This window comes from Dama dama, chromosome 27 (assembly GCF_033118175.1).
Source record: "Dama dama isolate Ldn47 chromosome 27, ASM3311817v1, whole genome shotgun sequence".
Taxonomy (NCBI): Eukaryota; Metazoa; Chordata; class Mammalia; order Artiodactyla; family Cervidae; genus Dama; species Dama dama.
In genome coordinates, this window is record NC_083707.1 from 12,345,040 (window position 1) to 12,363,822 (window position 18,783).

The following is an 18,783-nucleotide window of genomic DNA, read 5'->3' on the forward strand; positions in this document are numbered from 1 at the left end:
TACCATTTTAAAAATATTTTATTTCAGTTTACAAAAACAGACTCAACTCAAAGGTTAGAGCTAGATTAAGAAGACACAAAAAAGGAATTTCTCACTTTTCTATTGAAAATGAAGTGTAAAAGCAACACTAACCCTATTACACTGGAATGATCTATAACTGATGATCTGAAATTGTCTCAGTAATATCAACAAAGGCATCAAAACCTTGCACTAAGGTTTTGAACCACTTGTCAACTTGTTCAAAAGACTTTGTACGGTCCTTTTCCTGAGACTCCCAGACTGCCTTTAGTTTGTTGAAGACATAAATAGTGCAAAGACTTCTGAGAAACATCAGAATAAAATGGAGACAGAATGATTTCTGTTATGCCCGATGTTCAAATCCCCAAGCGGGAAGAGAGAAGGCTTCCAAGACAATGCAACTCGTAAAAAGGGAAGTTTATTGCTGACTCGAATCAGGGCTCCTGCTGCATCCAACACAGTGGTGCGAGTCAGAGAGCCCCGAGCCCAAGCTGTTACACAAATTTATAGGGTGAGCACATGCCGTTGGTAGTTGGTTTAAGTGGATTGGTTACAAGTTTGCAAAGCAATTTCATTGGTCAAAACTTTCACGCACACGGGACTTTCCCGAGGGTTTCCGCCCCGTTCCTAATTTCCTGATTGGCAAACAGCAGTCAGTGTTTAAGCGAAAGCTGATTGGTTGTATCCAGGTGGCCTGATAATCTTACCACCCAGAAGTAGGAAGGCCTACTCCTAATCTAAGCTGCCTGCCATGGCGTTACTTCTGCTCACCTCACATTCCCCCTTGTCTGTTGTTCAAGTAGAGGAATCTTCCTCTTTTCCATCTTGGGCCACTGGCTGATTAAGTGGACCCAGGTGGGTGGAAATTAAGGTAGTCAGCCAGGGGGAGTGTTGAAACCAAGACTCAAACCATCTCTGCTGGGCTTCCCGTTCTCTCTTTCGTTGCGCCAGTCCCTCTCTCACTTTTGCCGTAGATTCTCTTACCACTCTTGTATGGTCTACATAGCTTTTCTCCGAGCCACGCAGACCCCACCCTCTTGGAGAAAAATCAAGTCTAATCCTCTTTTATTCTGCAAGACCACCTCAGACAAGGAAGTCAAAGACTTCTTTACGTGACTGATTGAGAACAACATAAGGGCCTTTCCATCTAGGTTCTAATACTTCAGATTGGTGCCGTTTTACCCAAACCCAATCACCTGGGCCAATATACGGTCCCCTTATTTTGACCCTCGTGTATCTCTCAAATCAATTTCTAAACATGGAGGGGCTCTTCCATACAGAATCTCAAAAGGGGTAAAATTCAGCTTATAAGGGGTATTGTGCGCCCGAAAGAGTGCGAAGGGAAGGAGGGTCACCCAGTCCCCGCCAGTCTCTATTGCCCACTTTGTCAAAGTTTCTTTTAGGGTCCGATTCATTCTCTCAATCTGTCCTGAGCTCTGGGGATTATATTCACAATGCAACTTCCATTTCATCCCCAGAACTTGGGCCAGCCCTTGTACAATCTGGCTCACAAAGGCAGGTCCATTATCAGAGCCCATAGTCACTGGCAGCCCGTACCTATACACTATCTCCTCTAAGATCTTTTTAGCAACCACTATTGCTGTCTCTCCCTTAGTGGGGAAGGCCTCCACCCACCCCGAGAAGGTATCTACCAGAATCAACAGTTGGCCTTACCTCAGTGAAATCTATCTCCCAGTGTTGTCCTGGCTTTTCCCCTCGGTACCTCGTTCCCGTGTGCCTCATTAGCTGGCACGCTTTGCAAGCCTGAATTCTCTCGTACAGTTGCATTTTGTTGAGGGAACCTCAGGCAGGCCGTCTGGAGAAGTGTTAGGGTCTTTCTTTCTCCCAAGTGTGTAGTTGTGTGCAGGTGTTCACACAGGTGACGACCCAGGGTGGCAGGCAATACCAGGTTGTTGTTTTGATCTCGGCACCATCCATCTTTGTCCTCTTTGATAATGTGGGGAGTGATCCCCCGCCAAGCTTCCTGGCTCATGGGGTACTGTCTCACCCTCACAGGAGTTGACCCGGCCTTTAGCTCGATGACGACCGGATGTCTCTGTTTGGCCAGTCCCATCCCTGCCGTTTCAGCCCAGGCCAAAGGGTATTTATGGACCCACGGTTGCACATCTGGTGCTATGGTCTCTGAGGGCTTAGGCGCAAAAAGTCTGTATTCATCTCTTAAGGCTAGGGATAAGACATGTATCGGCTGTCCAAGTCCATCCGTGACTGACATTCCCCCGGGGTCAAAATGAATCTGAGCATTAACTTTAGTCAACAAGTCTCTTCCAAGTAGAGGGGCTGGGCATTCTGGTATCACCAAAAACGAATGGGACACCTGGTGGGTCCCCAGATCTACTTTTTGTTTTGTGGTCCAACAATATCTTTTTGTCCCCGTGGCTCCTTGCACCAAGCTGGTTTTCTTCCTGAAAGCTTCACCAGTATCTACCATGAAGCCAACGGGTTTCCCCTCCACATGTATGGTTACCCAGGACTCGGGGAGGGGTGCCGAGTCTTGACTCCCCTAGTCACTGTCTTCCCCCGCATGTAGAACTCGAGTTCCAGGGGAGATTTTCTCTCTCTGGGTCGTTCCTCTCCTCGGGTCCCTCTTAGGGCACTCGTTTTTCCAGTGCCCCTGTTCTTTGCAGTAGGCACACTGATCTTTCTTTAGGGCCTGCCTTTTTGGTTTCTCTTTTTCTCCCATCCAGGGGTCTCAAGGTTCCCTCAATTCTGTTCCGGCTTTTATCCCCGCAAAAAGAATCTGGGCTAGCTCCCTCTGGTTCTTCCTGTTTTCCCTCATTCTATATTCTCTATCTTCCTTCCTGATCTTCTCAGCTAATTCCCCTTCCTCCCGTCGAATTCGTTCTCCCTTTCTTCTGGGGTCTCCCTATTATTAAATACCTTTTCAGCTGCTTTCAGTAAATCCTGTATCGTCTGTTCTCCCAATCCCTCTATCTTTTGTAATTTCTTCCTAATATCTGGGGCTGCCTGATTTACAAACGCTAACAGAACTGCAGCGCGTGACTCCTCAGCCTGGGGATCCATAGGGGTATATTGCCTGAAAGCTTCCATCAGCCTCTCTAGGAAGGCTGCTGGGCTCTCAGTGGGCTCTTGCCTTACTAAATTTACCTTCGCCAAATTTGTTGGCTTTCTTGCTGCGGCCCGCAGGCCTGCCATCAGAGTCTGGCGGTACACTCGGAGACGCTCCCTACCTTCCGCTCGCTCAAAATCCCAGTTAGGCTGCAACAGAGGAAACCCCTCGTCCACGAGATGAGGCTGGGCGGTTGGCCTCCCGTTGACCCCCGGGACCCGTTTCCGCGCCTCTGCCAGAATTCGCTCCCGTTCTTCTGTGGTGAAGAGCACCTGCAACAGCTGCTGATAATCGTCCCAGGTGGGGTTGTGAGTGGGAAGAGAGAGGGAGAGAGGAAGTCACTGAGAACGACCACCAAAAATCCTACTGGGAGTGGTGGCGGCCAAGAGGTTGGGCTTATGGTATGCTTTTGGAACTGTTTCTGTTCCTGCGTCATTGCACGGAAGTTTTCTTGCTGGGGGCGGGCACTCTAGGGGTTTCTAGCCCGTTCCGTGACCCCCTTATCCTCTCACGGGAGTCTTCAAGTGGCAGGCGTCCTAATGGCCTTTAAGTGCCTGACCCGTGCCCACACAAAGAATTTTGGGCCACGTCCTCAGTTAAGGATGTTAAAGGAGAGTTTCACCCGGTCGGGTTCCAGTTACTGAGGCTCACTTATTGTACGGCCTTCAGAGACCGCCAGAATGTAGCCCTGGCCAGGACTCATCAATTGCCCCCACAACCGTTCGCCTGTTCACTGAAACTCCTGAAAAGAGTAGGAGTTGAGGGCAGATCAGAGAAGAAGGGGAGAAGGAAGAGAACGATGCACCAGAAGAGAACGAGACCAGAGACAATGCCGGCACACACAAAACACGGAGAGCCGAAGACAAACACACAGACAGACAAAAGTCGGCCGACAACACAGCACTGGGTTTTCGGGCCCCCTGAGTTTTTGTCCACTGCTCACCAGACTCAGGATCAGGAGAGAAACTCTCCTTCCCGCAGAGCTGGCTGCCTTCCAGTGCGCTTGCTGGCCTCGGCCTTACACTGGCTGGAACGTTTAATCTGTTCCCCCTTTATAGAAAGCTTTCTCCTGTGCCAGATACCTTCCTGCTTCACAGCAGGGCCTCGCATTTACACTGGACTTTCCTGTCCTGCTTGAGCACCGGTGCTATTATCTATCCTTCCCCTCTGTCCTAGAAGTGTTCTCTTCCCCTGATCAAGGGATCCCGGACGAGCCCCCAAATGTTATGCCCAATGTCCGAATCCCTGAGCAGGAAGAGAGAAGGCTTCCAAGACAATGCAACTCGTAAAAAGGGAAGTTTATTGCTGACTCGAGTCAGGGCTCCTGCTGCATCCAACACAGAGGTGTGGGTCAGAGAGCCCCGAGCCCAAGCTGTTACACAAATTTATAGGGTGAGCACACGCCATTGGTAGTTGGTTTAAGCGGATTGGTTACAAGTTTGCAAAGCAATTTCATTGGTCAAAACTTTCACACGCACGGGACTTTTCCGGGGGTTTCCGCCCCGTTCCTAATTTCCTAATTGGCAAACAGCAGTCAGTGTTTAAGCGAAAGCTGATTGGTTGTATCCAGGTGGCCTGATAATCTTACCAGCCAGAAGTAGGAAGGCCTGCTCCTAATCTAAGCTGCCTGCCATGGCGTTACTTCTGTTTGCCTCACAATTTCGAGATGACAAAGACTTAATGACTGTGTTGAATCTATTATGGTAATCAAAAATATCAGGATAGAATAGAGTAAAACCACCTACTAAGTATAGTTGCTCAGTCGTGTCTCTTTGGGACCCCATGGACTGTAGCCCACCAGGTTCCTGTTTCCATGGTATTCTCCAGGCAAGAACACTGGAGTGGGTAGCCATGCCTTTTCTCCAGGGGATCTTCCCAACCCAGGGATCGAACCTAGGTCTCCAGCATTGCAGGTGAATTCTTCACAGCCTGAGCCACCTGGGAAGGGCTATGTCATATAACTACCTCAGAAAAGTTTGATGGAATTTTACCCAAGGAGTAAAAACATATGGGCAGAAGAAGACAAATATGCAGAACCTTTCATAAAGTCTGCACTTTCTGAAAAAATTACATTAAGCACACATGTTGAAATCATTTTACTTGCTCTATCTATGCAAACAAGTTGAGTGGGAAATGTCCTCTCCCATTCAACAACTCTGACTATCCAGTTCTCAAAATAGTGTTAGCTTTTTAAGAAATATGGAGTACATCAAACAAATCTAGTTACTTGCAGCAACTCTCCTTTCAAAAGATGATAAAACAAATCTTTGCAATTTTTCAAGGGCCCTCTAGTTAAGTTTAAAATAGCTTCAGATTTAAAACATACTCTGAGCATTTTATGCTATTTTTTATAGATTTAAGATTTTTTTTATGAGGGAAAATTAAAAAAAATTTAGAGGAGGTTTAAATGCTTGATTAAGATAGGATCAGAAGCCTTGAAACCATATATATTTATATTTTTTTTACCTAAGTGATAATAAGCATGTTTAAAATAAATATAAAAGGCACTGTTTTTTTTTTAGGAAAACTTAGATATTTCATAAATGAAGACATTTTGTTGCCTTTTTTTTTTTTTTTTTTTTTTTTGGCATAAAGCATATGATTAATTGATCTAAAGCACAAAAAATCTATTTTGTTGAGACATAAAATTTGTCTTTTAGGCAAATTACATTAAACTTTCACAATTCAACAAAAGCTTTAATAACATACAAATTTAAAAAATAAGAGTAAAATTTGCCGAGATTTTTATAACTTTCATAATTTTTTCTTATGTATAAATACCATGAAGAAAAAACAATAAATTACTTTCCTCACATTTTAACCTTAACTGTATTCTTACACATTCTGGGACAAGCTGGCACTTCACTTAGGACAAAACGAATCTGTGTACACTTTTTGTCACTATTGTGATCGTTATAGCTCAGACATTCATATTGTTTTAACTTTTATTACAATTTTTATTAATTTCTACTCCCCAAAGCAAACCAGGAGGACATAATTGAAAGTTTTCTACAACCTAAAAGCATTTTAACTGAGCAACTAAGCTCACTGATGCACAGAACTCAACATTCTACAACTACTCTTATTTATTATACTCTTTCATAAGGAGATTAAAATATACACTCTCTAGGATGACAATAATGTAAACAACAAATAATAAGAACTTGCTAGGATGTACAAAAGTTAGACCACTCGCATACTGCCGGTGGAAATGAAAAATGGAGCAGCCATTACAGCAATGACGTTTGGCAAATTCTCAAAAAGTTAAACATAGATTTACCATCATTTCAGCTCAGTCACTCGGTCATGTCTGACTCTTTGCGACCCCATGGACTGCAGCACGCCAGGCTTCCCTGTCCATCACCAACTCCGGGAGCTTGCTCAAACTCGTGTCCACCGAGTCGGTGATGCCATCCAACCATCTCATCCTCCATCCCGTCCTTCACCTGCTCTCAATCTTTCCCAGCATCAGGGTCTTTTCCAGTGAGTCAGTTCTTCCCATCAGGCAGCCAAAGTATTGGAGCTGCAGCTTCAGCATCAGTCCCTCCAACGAATCAAACGTGAAGTTGCTCAGTCGTGTCCGACTCTTTGCGACCCCATGGACTGTAGCCTATCAGGTTCCTTCATCCACGGGATTTTCCACAAAGAGTACTGGAGTGGGTTGCCATTTCCTTCTCCAGGGGATCTTCCCAACCCAGGAATTGAACCTGGGTCTCCCGCATTGCAGGCGGACACTTTACCATCTGAGCCGCCAGGGAAGCCAATGAATCAAAAAGATTTACCACGTGGTTTAGCAATTCTATTACTTGGTATATATCTAAAAGAAGTGAAAGCACAAATATATGAATATTCATAGCAGCATTATTTATACTGGATAAAAAATGAAAAAAACTTTCATGTTTATCTGTTGGTAAATGGGCAAAAAATATTGTGGTATATCCAAACAATGCAGCATTATTTAGCAAGAAGACAGAAAAAAAGTGCTGATACATTTAACAGTGTGGGTAAATCTTAAAGCAATTATGCTAAATGGAAGAAGCCAGATATAAAAATTTTTGATTTTTTTTTTTTTTTTTTTTTTACCCAGTGGCATGGCTTGCAGCATCTTAGTTCCCTGACCAGGGATTGAACCAGGCCCTGGCAGTGGAAGCAGGGATTCCTAGCCACTGAACTATTAGGGAATTTCATGCCCAACCTACCCCAAATAAGCATTTTGTATGATTTCACTTATATTAAATGTCCCAGTGAGATCAGAGGGAGCACTGTCTCTAACCAAAAATGAAAGAAAAAGAGAAAAAACAAATTTTGGGAAAATTGTGTGATGTCTGGGCTATTTTGAGAAACTAGATGTCAAAAAAAAAAAAAAGCTAATTGAAAAGTACTAGAATGAGCTAGAATTAAGAATACACTGAGAGATGAAAGAAATCTATACTAAGGGAAAATAACTAATAAAATGAAATCAGAAATATGATGGACATATTTGCTAGATATCACCCAGAAAAAAGAATTATTAAACATTATTGCAGATAAACTGGTAAAGACCGATGGAGATGTGGCATAGATGTTCTGCTATTACCAAAGAATATAGTATTGAAAAATACAAATGTTTGAAATACAATTCAATGAGAAGTAAAAGAAATTAAATGTTATATAAAGATTTTAAAATGATGATCAAAAGGGTTTACTGTATCAGGAAAATTTGATTATACATAATATAATTTTATATACTCATGAAACAATTTCACGTGCATTCTTGTTAACAAAGCAAAAGTTAGAGAAGCCTAGATCTCGTCTCCTTTGACGGAACATCTTTCAATTTGCTAATAAAAAGAACAGAAGTGTATTCCAGTTAGTGACTTACTTAGTGCAATAATTGCTTTTTGCAGCCTCTCTTATCACTGTGGTAACCTGTGAAATATAATTGGCATTGCTGTTTGGTAAGACACTTTGAGATCTCTAGGTCAGCTAGCACACATGCCCTTTTCCTTTGAACCCATTCTTCTTCTTTTTGGACACACAAACCTGAAGCCAGAAACCCAGCATCTACTCTGCTCTAAGAGGTAACATTGAGGATGTCCTAAAGAAAACACAAAACAAAGCTAACATTTGTTCTAGGCAGCCTAACTAGGCTGGTCTTTGTCTGCATGATAAATAATTAGTTTTCTCCCTTGTTTAAACCCTTTTTTGCTGCTGCTGCTGCTAAGTCACTTCAGTCGTGTCTGACTCTGTGCGACCCCATAGACAGCAGCCCACCAGGCTCCCCCGTCCCTGGGATTCTCCAGGCAGGAACACTGGAGTGGGTTGCCATATCCTTCTCCAATGCATGAAAGTGAAAAGTGAAAGTGAAGTCGCTCAGTCATGTCCGACTCCTAGGGACCCCATGGACTGCAGCCTACCAGGCTCCTCTGTCCATGGGATTTTCCAGGCAAGAGTAGTGGAGTGGGTTGCCGTTGCCTTCTCTGAACCTTTTTGGGGAGGACTTCTATTCTATGTATGAATCTTAAGTTAAATTGAGAACCAGTTGTGGTGGAAATGTCAGTAAGAGGACAGATTATAGAACTGGCTAACTGGAGAATGAGAATACGTATGACAAGGAAAGTAATTTTGCAGGCTGGAAAGCTGGGGTGCACATTGTGTAGTGGTACCTCAGTAGTTACCTTCAGATTTTGGAAGGAAGAGCTATGATTCCTGAGGGTGGTATATGATGGGAAATTTATGAAAAATTCAGAATGTTAGTTTGTGTTGGCTCCTTCTCATGCTTTCAAAAAGCTGTATCAAGTAAGAAATAAATTGAGGCTGGAGCTTTCCAATCTACTAACAGAGACAGAAGAAATGCCATTTTGCCAAGGGAGAAGCTCTCTCTAGGGCTTACAAAATAAGTTGTCAGGGAGTCTGTGATTTGGAATGTTTTCAGGGTTAAAATCCAAGTGCTTCTATATTGTATATTGTCTCAATTATGTGTAGTGCTTGTGAAGTTGCAGACATAGTGGGGAATAATTCTGGTGCCTTGCCATACAGAAGTAGTGAATTTACTGGCAAAGATGGCAAGTGTTTCGCATGGCCTAAAGGCAACAACTGCAGAGATAAAAAAGAAAGGAGCTGGCAGAGCTTAAAAGCCAGTTAGTAAGAGTTTAAAAAGTATAACAGACTAGGTATTTAGCTCTGTTATTTTCATTAAAAAATAACAAAAAAAAATTGCTTCAGTGTCTACTCAATTTTTGAATGAATTTATTCTTATGTAGGTATTAAAATCCAAAGATTAAAAAGATATAATAGAGTCATTCTTGTAGAATGTGCAAATATAGAAGAAACATATAGCTTACTACTGTCTCATCTTCCTTAATAATAGACCTCAGTTTTATTCTATGTGGATAACAAGTAAGAGATATCCTTGCTGGCAGCTAGAGGCGATCAATTAATAAGAGTCAAAGTTGTTGGGTGGGCTTGTGGGAAGACGGGATAGAAAAATTGATTTAGCAGGTGGTTACTGTCATTTGCTCTTCTCACATTCTCTTCCCTTCTTGCTAAAATAGTAGTCTTAGTGTTAGAAATCTAGCAGACATTTTTCAACAGTGGAGCAGACTAGGGTGCTTGGCATACCTGTTCTAGTGTTATTATTCTTGTTTAGTTTTGCTTTGTTTTAACATAAGAGAAAGATAAACATCAAAATTCCGTTGGGTAACTCAAACAGGGGCTCTGTATCAAACTAGAAGGGTGGGATGGGGAGGGAGATGGGAGGGAGGTTCAAAAGGAGGGGATATATGTATACCTATGTCTGATTCATGTTGAGGTTTGACAGAAAACAGCAAAATTCTGTAAAGCAATTATCCATCAATAAAAAATTAATTAATTAAAAAAATACAGTTGGGATATGGTCAGTCCCTTTCTGTCTTTCTTATTACTTTTTTCCTATATTGAGTTCTACCATTAGCTGAAGTTTTATTAGCCGTTCTGAAGTTGAATTTTAAAGCCATGTACCAATGTTGGTACAATAAAAACAGGAGAAATTTGGGTACCTGATGATCACAGAACAATTCTCAAATCAGTTCTCAATTCCATTTTCTCCTGTGTCTGTGTAGGGATGTACACCTTTATTTGTTGAAATGATTTGTTCCTGTTTGACATTGTTTATATGCATGCTAAGTCACTTCAGTCATATCCGAATCTTTGCAACCCCATGGACTGTAGCCCACCAGGCTCCTCTGTCCATGGGATTCTCCAGGCAGGAATATTGGTTGCCATGCCCTCCTCCAGGGGATCTTCCCAACCCAGGGATTGAACCCACATCTCTTATGTCTCCTTCATAGGCAAGTTCTTTACAGCTAGTTGCTACCTGGGAAGCCCTTGATTTTACATTATATGCATCTGATTATAATCCAAAAAAAAAAAAAAGGAGAAAGATATATACAAAGAAGACAAAATAATGGTAGTCCCAGGTTTTTTGATAGTAACACTTGATGCTGCAATATAACATGAGAATTATCATCTTCAAAACTTTAGAAAAATAAAATGTGTCCTGAGAAGCATGTGGTATTAAAATTTCTTTGTAAAAAAATCAAAGCCACAGCGTTATTCTTAGTCATGAGATAATTTAGATATTCTAAAACCCATGAATTTTCTTGGAAACAATTTTGGTTCAAAAAAAAAAATAGTTTGGCTTAGGGGGAAAAAAGTGGTTTAAAAATGAAAAATAAAACAGTTGATGGTTCCTAAAATTCTACTTAACCAAAAATATAGAAATTATATAACAAAATAACTAATGATGAGATGAATAAATATTAATGAGGATTGTGAGCATATATATATATATATATACATACATACATGCATCTTTATGTTAAAAACCAATGAAGACTATATATACATATATATTTATTTATATGAATATTGTAGTCTGTTGGAATGTATCAAAAGTGCTCAATAAGTGCAAAAGTGACTTTTTTTCAAAGAAATTTCTAAAGATATCTGTAACTAAAATGTTTTATAACTCTCAGAAAATTTGTGGAAAGAAAACCAGTAACACGTAAATGAAGAGAAATTTGGAATGATAGTAAAGTCATGAATATTCTAAAAGATTCATCTAAATGGGAATGGAGATTATATAATACAAGTTGTGTGCAAAGTCATGAGAGAAGTAATGGGAAACTTTTCTGTGATGGACACATGAGCATCTCAAAATGAAAGTGATCATTGACAAAGTGAAAAACTGGTGTAGAATTATAAAACTAACAGTGGTACAAAACTAAAAAAGAGCAATTTAACTAAATTATCAATAATAAAGCAAAAAAAGAAAAGAATTAACAGAGTAGAATAAATAATAAATTAAGACAGGAAAAACAAATCAAGGGTGTCAGCTGTTTATACTGCATGTGACTGTATTTGATTTTAACACTGGAAAACACATTGTTAGGAAGGGCTAAAACTCCACACCCAATATATTGCATTTTTCAAGAAACACATTTAAAGTAGAACTATATTGGAAATAAAGAGATAAAAATATTCGAAACAATTCCAAATATTAATGAAGAATAGATAAGGTAACACTAATGGGCAGAACATTAGCATAAAAGAAATACAATCTAAGACAGACTAAAGCTAAGGCTCATTATCTCTAGAAGAACACATACTGTAAGGAATCTTAAAATAAATGTTTCAAGCAAAATTAATGATGTCAAATGGAATCACAAATTTCAGAAAAGAATTTTAAAAGGATAAGTATTTAGGTAAAACATATATGTTATATATATATATATATATGTATATATATATGTATGTATATGTATGTATTATATGTGTGTATTTATGCAAAAGCACAAAATCATCCAACTAAACCCCACAAATTTCAGAATTAGTTAAAATAAAAACAGTAAGACTATAAGCTTTTTGTTTTGTTTTCTTGTTTTTTCTTTTTTAAATGTATTTTTTAATTAGACTATGATTGCTTTACAATTTTGTGTTAGTTTCTGCTATACAACATGGATCAGCTGTAAGTATCCATATATCCCATCCCTCTTGAGCCTCCAACCCACCCTGCCCACATCCCACCCCTCCAGGTCATCACAGGGCACTGAGGTGAGCTCCCGGTGCTATAGTTTCCCACTAGCTATCTATTTTATGCAAGGCAGTGTATACATGTCCCACCTCTCCTTTCCCTGCAGTGTTCGCAAGTCCATTCTCTATGTCTGCAACACTAACTATATGTCTTTTACAAGGAAAAATATTTAGGTACGAAGAACTAGATAGTTTTAAAATAAAGTATTTGAAAAAGGAATGCACACTGAAAACCTAAGAAAAATTGCATTTTAATCAAAAAGAGTAGACAAAAAGCATTAGCAAAAATTGAGAAAAACATGTTCTAATATTTTAATTTAGTTATTCATCAAAAAGACATACAATTGCTTGTGGACCTATATATTTGTGGACCTAAAAGAGAATGTTTCCAAATACATAAAGTAATAATTGACATGACTAAGGGGAGAAGTAGATAAATCCACCAACAGTTGGAGATTCTAAATGTTACTGTCAAATTATGAAGAACAAATGTAAAGCAAATCCATCAAGTTATAGAAGATCTGAAAACTACCAACCAACTTGACATAATTTACATTTCTATAAAAAGGGCAGAGCAAATAACTCCAGATGACATTTCAACAACAGATTTAAATTGCATGGGTCCACTCATATATTCCCCAGTGGCTCAATTGTAAAGAATCTGCCTACAATGCAGAAGACAAGAGTTCTATCCCTGGTTCGGGAAAATTCCCTGGAGAAGGAAATGGCAACCTGCTCCAGTATTCTTTCCGGGGAAATCCCATGGACAGAGAAGCCTGGCGGACTACAATCCATTGGGTTGCAAAAGATTTGCACACGATTTAGCTACTAAACAACAACATACACTAGGTATATTAAATTAGACCATAATTACACTAAATTAGAAATTGATAAAATTAAAATATGAAGAAAATCCACAAATATCTGTAAATAAAACACTATGCTACTAAATAACCTCAGGATCCAAAAAATAATGAATCATAAGAGAAATTTAAAAATATTTCAAACTGCAGCAAAACAAACACATGACAATTTTGTGGATGAACTTTCATCTAAACTTCGAATTGTGTGCTTCTTTAACATGTTGCCTCTCATTTAATAATGAGAAAAAATAAGCTATAATTTCATAGCATTTCTTATGCCCATTGGAAAGCTGAAGTTAGTAGTTAAGGAAGCGTCTGAAATCCAAAGAGGTTTAAATTCTTCCAAGCAGTCAGAGGACATATGTGTTTTCTCACCCATGACAGAGCATCAGGGAATCTAGACCTGTTTTGACCACAGTATAAGCAGGTAAAATTTAACTTGACTAGAAGTCAAGTGGGAGCTAATAAATCTGAAGTTGCTGGGGGCACTTAGCAACCGCCTTTCCTCAGCCATACAGCCCTGCATTGCTTGAAATCTCAGGAGAAATTGAGTGCAGGGCAAAAGCCAGAGAGAGCAAAGCTGAGTGGCTCAGATGTGCCGACGTGATTGGCAGCTGTTCTGAGACAGGCACGAAATATATCCTACTTCCTGAGTCCTTTCTGTTTATACTGGAAGTACCTTAATCCCCCAGGTTAGGAGCTGCAAATGCTTCTGCCCGCAGAACTCAAAGGAGGTCATCACAGGTTGCAGACAAGACACAAGCGACTCACTGCCTGTTTCTCCTGACTTGTTCTTGTGTGAAACCAAAGGACAGCATCACTGGGAATGGCAAGAACTCACTCTCATACTAGGCTCTAAAGAGGCTATGCCTTGCAGCAGGAGTGTGGTGAGTGCTTAGTCATTCTGACTTTTTGTGACCCCGTGGACTGTAGCCCGCCAGGCTTCTCTGTCCATGAGATTATCCAGGCAAGAACACTGGAGTGGGCTGCCATTTCCTTCTCCTGGGGATCTTCCTGACCCAGGGATTAAACTTGCATCTCCTGTGTCTCCTGCATCGCAGGAGGATTCTTTACCCACTGAACCATCGTGGAAGCCCCTGCAGGGAAGTTAGACACAAACCCTGCCAATGATACACACGTTTCATTCCTATGGAACAAAAGCTACAGAGAGAGGGGAAAGGATCCTCCTGAGATAGTTAGCACCTGTGAGGATGGTAGTGTGGTCAGCGATCACGTCCCCCATGATGGTATTCTGCAAAGCAAGTCAGAAGCTTCTGGGCAGGGAAATCAAGACCACTTACCTGCAAGGTAAAGGCTGAGGATGAAGGCAAGTTAGAGAGAAATGTCTACAGCTGATGGAGAGGTGACAATCATCTCAGGCCTTACAGTCTATATGAATATTCTCTATATGGCCTGGTCTATATTGAAGGGTTCTTTCCCAGTTGCTGGTGGTGCAGGAAATCCCCTTCCAAGGTCAACTGTGGATCTAAGGCTGAGTTAGAACTCCAGGGGATGGAGATGTAGGGATGCTGAGGAAGATGCTTGTCCAAGGCACAGGGGCACAGAACCTTTTTAAGACTGAGAAAATAGGAGACAGGACTAAAACTCACGGGATTCCAATGCCAAGTATTGTACAATCTACTGCGAGGAAGGGCAAGTATATAAGGCTAGTCATCTGCGGCACAGACATTCAGGAATGGCTGAAAGCTGGGAATTGAGCACAGAAAACCTCCCCAGCACTTCACCACCACTAGAGGCATGGGAAACCTGTGACATTTGGAAATCAACCACAGCAGTAGCAACAACAGCAAACTGTTATAAAAACCATAAAAAACTGGTGCCATTCCAGACTATATTGGCCCAACCACTGACTCTAATGACCTGACGGGAAGAATACCTGAGGCCTTAACCAAGGTTTAGAACAACTTATCATCGCTTCTGTCATTCCACTAGAATAACTTGCATTCAATAGAAATGTATGAAAATACAACAGAGAGAAAAACTAAATCCCCATTTTCAAGAGATAAAGCAGCTCACGAAACCAGACAGAAATAAGATGTTGCAACTATCAGACAAAAATGGTAAAAATAACCATCACTATTATCTTAAAAGTATCTAGTGAAAAATAGTTCAATATGCATGCAAAGATGAGAATTTCATCAGAGAGAAGAAAATACAGTATTAAGAAATATTCAAAATAAAATTCTGATAACTAAAAAAAAAAAATCTGTTCACTGGCTTATCAGTTGGATTGAAACATTTGAGGGAAGAATCAATAAACTTGAAAATGAGAGAATAAAAAAAAGTATAAATTACCCAAACAAAATGCAAAGGGGAAAGAGACTTTTTATAAAAGAAAACACAAGGAAAATGGACCATTGTACTGTCTAATATTTATGTGTATATTTTTAGTCGCTCAGTTGTGTCTGACTTTCTGTGACCTCAAGGCCTGCAGCCTACCAGGCTCCTCTGTCCATGGGATTCTCCAGGCAAGAAGACTGAGTGGGTAGCCATTCCCTTCTCCAAGGGATCTTCCCCAACCAGATATTACACCTGGGTCTCCTGCTTTGCCGATGGATTCTTTACCATCTGACCTTCCAGGGAAACCCTGTCTAACATATGCGCAGATACAACTTAAGAATAAGGGAAAAATCAGTAACATGGGTAAGAAATATTTGAAGTGATAATGACTAATAATTTCCCCCAAACTAATGTGGCAAAAAGCTATAACACCAAAACTATAATTTTATAAAATGATGAATTGGACTTCATCAAGACTATTAAAATTTAAAATACCATTATGAAAATGAAAGCCAAGGCAAAGACTGGGAGAAAATATTTGAAAAAGTATCTGATAAAGAATTTATATCCAGAAAATATACATATATGGAAACTGCATTTTTTAAAATGTGTTTGTCTAATACTTTGCACAGTTTTAGCTTGCACAGTTATTATTTTATTCTACCTCTGCATGTGCAAAAAAGTATATTGGTATGTTACATTGTATGACAATCTAGCACATGTAGAAGTAATTTTTAGTGGAAAACAATATTAACAAAAATCTCGAACAGTACAGTGGTTACCTCTGGATATAGTGGAAATGGTAGATGGGCTGAGAATGGGTCCCAAATATTGTCAGTTGCAGTATTTTCTACCTTAATACTTGGAGAAGGCAATGGCAGCCCACTCCAGTACTCTTGCCTGGAAAATCCCATGGATGGAGGAGCCTGGTAGGCTGCAGTCCATGGGGTCGCTAAGAGTCAGACACGACTGAGTGACTTCACTTTCACTTTTCACTTTCATGCATTGGAGAAGGAAATGGCAACCCACTCCAGTGTTCTTGCCTGGAGAATCCCGGGGACAGGGGAGCCTGGTGGGCTGCCGTCTATGGGGTCGCACAGAGTCGGACACGAATGAAACGACTTAGCAGCAATAGCAGCAGCTACCTTAATCCTGGTGTAACTAAGAGGTGATTTGATTTTCTCAGGATTTCCCAGTTGAGATTTATGAATTTTAGTGTGTCAAAATGTTCCCCTTCCTCTGTCTCTCAAAAACAAAACAAGCAACAACAACCAGGGCCAACATTTTAAAGAGAATCACTGAGAGCCACGTTCTCTACACTCTTTTCAAAGAGCTGAGATCTCTAACTCCTTTCAAAGATGAAACAGCTTTGAATTGTAAAGTCCTCTCAAATTCTGTACCATACCCTCAAAGATCAAAAGCAAAATATTTTTAGTTTTCAAATACAAATCCTTTAGATACATTGTGGAAAGCATTGACTTTGGCCAATATAATCACTGAAAAATGTTAAGGCAAAGAAAAAAAGTCACATGGATGATACAATACTGTCCTGTGGAAATCACAAATCACTGAGCAGTGAGAGCGAAAACGTCTGCCTGGGATACTGTTGATGAATAATTGTACTTCGCACTTAGGATTTTAATAAGGGTAGCTTAGTGGCCAACACACTGTCAATGCTTAAGACCACATAATATAGGACCTACCTCCCCAAGCCCCTCCCAACAATGGCAAGAGCGTTTTTGTAGGAACACTGTAGAGCGGCCAACTCAAACATCTGTCGCATATTCCACAGTGGTGTTGATGGCACTGTTGCAATTATTCATGAGGGCTAAAATTACATTTTTTTTTTCTGGCAGTGCATTGCTATTATAACACCTCCCATACCTATTTTAAATCTCAGATCATTAGCATAAGCCCAATTATTTGAAAAACTCAAAAAAGAACTTGAATTAAGAGTATAGTCACATAATTTAGAAATGTTCCTAATGATTTTAAAAGTCTGTGCATAGCACTCACTGAAAAGAATTACTTGCCTTTCCCACAGAATTACTGCAGTAAGTTAGAATAAACATGCCTAAATCAAAAAAGTGACAAAAAGCTAAAGAAAATATGTGTTTATGAACAAAATTGAATGTTATAGTGGATTAATTTAACAATTGAATTAATTTAACAATTGCTTGCAAATAAGTTTGCCTGGATATGATGCTCGCCTTTGGTCTCCTTTTCTGTGAGAATAATTGACTTATATAGATGAATGGAAGATGAGGTATATATACACCATGGCATACTATCGTTGTTTAGTCACTAAGTCACGTCTGACTGCAACCCCATGGACTGTAGCCCACCAGGCTCCTCTGTCTGTGGGATTTTCCAGGCAAGAATACTAGAGCGGGTTGCCATTTCCTTTTCCAGGGGATCTTCCTAACCCGGAGATTGAATCTGCATTTCCTGCATTGGTAGGTGGATTCGTTACCACTGTGTCACCTGGGAAGCCCATGACGCACATAATTGGACTGAATTATAAACGGCTAAGTATTCACTGTATGATTCAAATTCTTAATTATGCCAGAATAGCTTATCTTTTCTATTTAAAATAAAATAAATGAGGTTTTTCTCCCACACCCAATTCAGAGAAGATATATAGAGAACAATAGAGTGTCATTCATTTATTCATGCAATCTGTGTCCCTGCTGTGCGTCTGTTGTCATGACAGAGGACGGAAGGGAGGAGAAGGGTGTGAGGGCTCTTGCCAGCTTGGAACTTACAGTCTAGGGAGGAAAACAAACATTAAACAGGGCATAAAAGAGTAATGCCTCATTATATCCATGAAAAGTGATATGAATGAGAAGTACCCGGTGCCATAAGACAATGTAATGACAGGATGAAGCCTAGTTTGGGTGACAGGTAAGCAAAGACTTTCTGGCTGAAATCCGAAGGATGAGTTCCAGTGGTGAGCTGTGCGTCCAGTAACGGTGAGGAGGGAGAGGCAGGCACAAATAAGCCCTAAATTAGAAAGTGGAAATTGGTCTGTTTGAGATGAAAGAGAATGGAAAGATTCACAGGAAGTAAGGGTGTTCAGTAGGACTTTTAATATGTTGAATAAAAATAAATAGATCATTAGGCAAGTTGGATGTGACACATTAGAGATGAGACCATCACAGCACAGACACATTGTGTTACCACAGTTTCCTTTGGCCAAGAAAAAAAAAATGCATGAACTTAATACAACTACAGGACAGTTGCTAAAAAACAGTTTGCTGGTTCTTGACAGCTTAGAAAGAGTGACACTTTTGCCCTTTCAAATCCCCCCTAAGGAAATTACAGCACTGAAAACAGTGATGAAAGCACGTTCGTTTTCAATGCTAAAATAGTTTAGAATTAATTCATTCGTATGTTGACATTCAAAACAAACAGACCTATTTTCCTCTTCCAGGATAGTCAAGCTTCCAGTGGATTTAGCTA

The 18,783-nt window shown here is 40.2% G+C and overlaps 1 pseudogene; it reads right to left on the minus strand.

Annotated features, from left to right (window-relative positions):
• The window catches only part of LOC133047603 (tigger transposable element-derived protein 1-like), a 40,163-nt pseudogene that overhangs the window by 12,304 nt on the left and 9,076 nt on the right, over positions 1-18,783 (minus strand).